At 39.4% G+C, this 2,334-nt stretch overlaps 1 non-coding gene across 1 annotated transcript; it reads left to right on the top strand.

Annotated features, from left to right (window-relative positions):
• The first annotated feature begins 1,394 nt into the window (after positions 1-1,394).
• Positions 1,395-1,502, top strand: LOC127740877 (small nucleolar RNA R71). The gene has a single exon (XR_008001733.1). It is a non-coding gene; the product is annotated as a small nucleolar RNA R71 (small nucleolar RNA).
• The last annotated feature ends 832 nt before the right edge of the window (positions 1,503-2,334 follow it).

Below are 2,334 nucleotides of genomic sequence, written 5' to 3'. Positions count from 1 at the left end.
TTCCAAGGATGATGGATTCATCCTCATCCTTCCCAGTGTCTAGGATTATGAAGTCAGCAGGGACGTAAAGGCCTTCAACCTTCACTAAGACATCCTCTACAAGTCCATAAGCCTGTTTTATGGATTTGTCTGCCATCTTTAGTAAGATTCTTGCAGCTTGTACCTCAAAATCCATAGTTTCTCTATTACAGAGAGTGGCATGTGGTTGAGACCTGACCCCAGGTCACACAGAGTATTTTCAAAGGTCATGGTGCCTATGGTGCAAAGTATTAGAAACTTTCCGGGATCCAGTTTCTTTTGAGGCAATGTCTGCTGAATCCATGTATTCAGTTCATTGATGAGCAATGGAGGTTCATCCTCCCAAGTCTCATTACCAAATAACTTGGCATTCAGCTTCATGATTGCTCCTAGATACTGAACAACTTGCTCTTCAACAGTGTCTTCGTCCTCTTTAGAGGAAGAATACCCATCAGAGCTCATGAATGGCAAAAGTAAGTTCAGTGGAATCTCTATGGTCTCGGTATGAGCCTCAGATTCCTTTGGTTCCTCAATAGGGGACTCCTTATTGGTCAGTGGACGTCCCTTGAGGTCTTCCCCACTGGGAATCACTGCCTTTTCATTCTCTCCAGGTTCGGCCATTTTGGTTATAGTTATGGCCTTGCACTCTCTTTTAGGATTCTCTTCTGTATTGCTTGGGAGAGTACTTGGAGGAGTTTCAGTAAATCTTTTACTCAGCTGACCCACTTGTGCCTCCAAATTTTTGATGAAGGACCTTATTTCATTCATGAAACTGAGAGTGGTTTTAGATAGATCAGAGACTATGTTTGCTAAGCCAGAGAGGCTCTGCTCAGAATTCTCTGTCTGTTGCTGAGAAGATGATGGAAAAGGTTTACTATTGCCAAACCTATTTCTCCCACATTATTATTATTGAAGCCTTGTTGAGGCTTCTGTTGATCCTTCCATGAGAAATTTGGATGATTTCTCCATGAAGGATTATAGGTGTTTTCATAGGATTCTCCTATGTAATTCACCTCTTCCATTGTAGGATTCTCAAGGTCATAAGCTTCTCCTTCAGAGGAGGTTTCTTTAGCACTACCGGATGCAGCTTGGAATCCAGTCAGATTCTGAGAAATTATATTGACTTGCTAAGTCAATATTTTATTCTGAGCCAATATGGCATTCAGAGTATCAATCTCAAGAACTCTTTTCTTCTGAGTCATCCCATTATTCACAGGATTTCTTTCAGGAGTGTACATGAACTCGTTATTTGCAACCATCTCAATGAGTTCCTGGGCTTCTGCAGGGGTTTTCAGATAAAGAGATCTACCAGCAGAATGGTCCAATGACATCTTAGACAATTCAGACAGACCATCATAGAATATGCATATGTCTGGAAGCATGTCAGAAGGACACCTTTTAGTTAATTGCTTGTATCTTTCCCAAGCTTCATAGAGGGATTCACCTTCCTTCTATTTGAAGGTTTGGACTTCCACTCTAAGCTTGCTCATCTTTTGAAGTGGAAAGAATTTGGTCAAGAAAGCATTGATTAACTTGTCCCAAGAGTTCAGGCTTTCTCTAGGTTGTGAGTCCAACCATGTTCTAGCTCTGTCTCTTACAGCAAAGGGAAAAATCATAAGTCTGTAGACCTCGGGATCAACCCCATTGGTCTTAACAATATCACAGATTTGTAAAAATTCAGCTAAGAATTGATGAGGATCTTTCGATGGAAGTCCATGAAACTTGCAATTCTGCTGCATTAAAGAAACTAATTGAGGCTTAAGCTCAAAGTTGTTTGCTTTAATGGAAGGAATTGAGATGCTTCTTCCATAGAAGTTGGAAGTTGGTGCAGTATAGTCACCAAGCATCTTTCTTGCATCTCTTGCATTGCTGTTGGGTTCGACTGCCATGTCTACTTCTTTTTTGAAATTTTTTGAAAGGTCCTCTCCTGAGTGTTGTGCTTTAGCTTCTCTTAGCTTCTTCTTCAGAGTCCTTTCAAGTTTAGGATCAGCTTCAACAAGAATGTTTTTATCCCTGTTTCTGCCCATATCAAAAAGAAGAGAACAAAAGGGAGTAGTGGAATCCTCTATGTCACAGTATAGAGATTCTTTGATGTGTTAGAGGAAAAGAAGAATAGAGGACTGAGGTAGAGAGAGAATAAGAAGAATTTGAACACAAAAAGAGAGAGATGGTTCGAATTATAAGTAGAAGATAAGTGTTAGCAAATAAATAGAAAGAGATGAGAGAGAGAGAGAGTTTTTCAAAAATTAAAACTAAAATAATTAGTTAATTAAAAAAAGATTTTTGCAAAAGTGGTTAGTAATTTTTGAAAATTAG

Source organism: Arachis duranensis, chromosome 7 (genome assembly GCF_000817695.3).
Source record: "Arachis duranensis cultivar V14167 chromosome 7, aradu.V14167.gnm2.J7QH, whole genome shotgun sequence".
NCBI classification, from domain to species: domain Eukaryota; kingdom Viridiplantae; phylum Streptophyta; class Magnoliopsida; order Fabales; family Fabaceae; genus Arachis; species Arachis duranensis.
The sequence above is the reverse complement of the archived record's forward strand: the minus strand, read 5'-3'. Positions and strand labels throughout refer to the sequence as shown.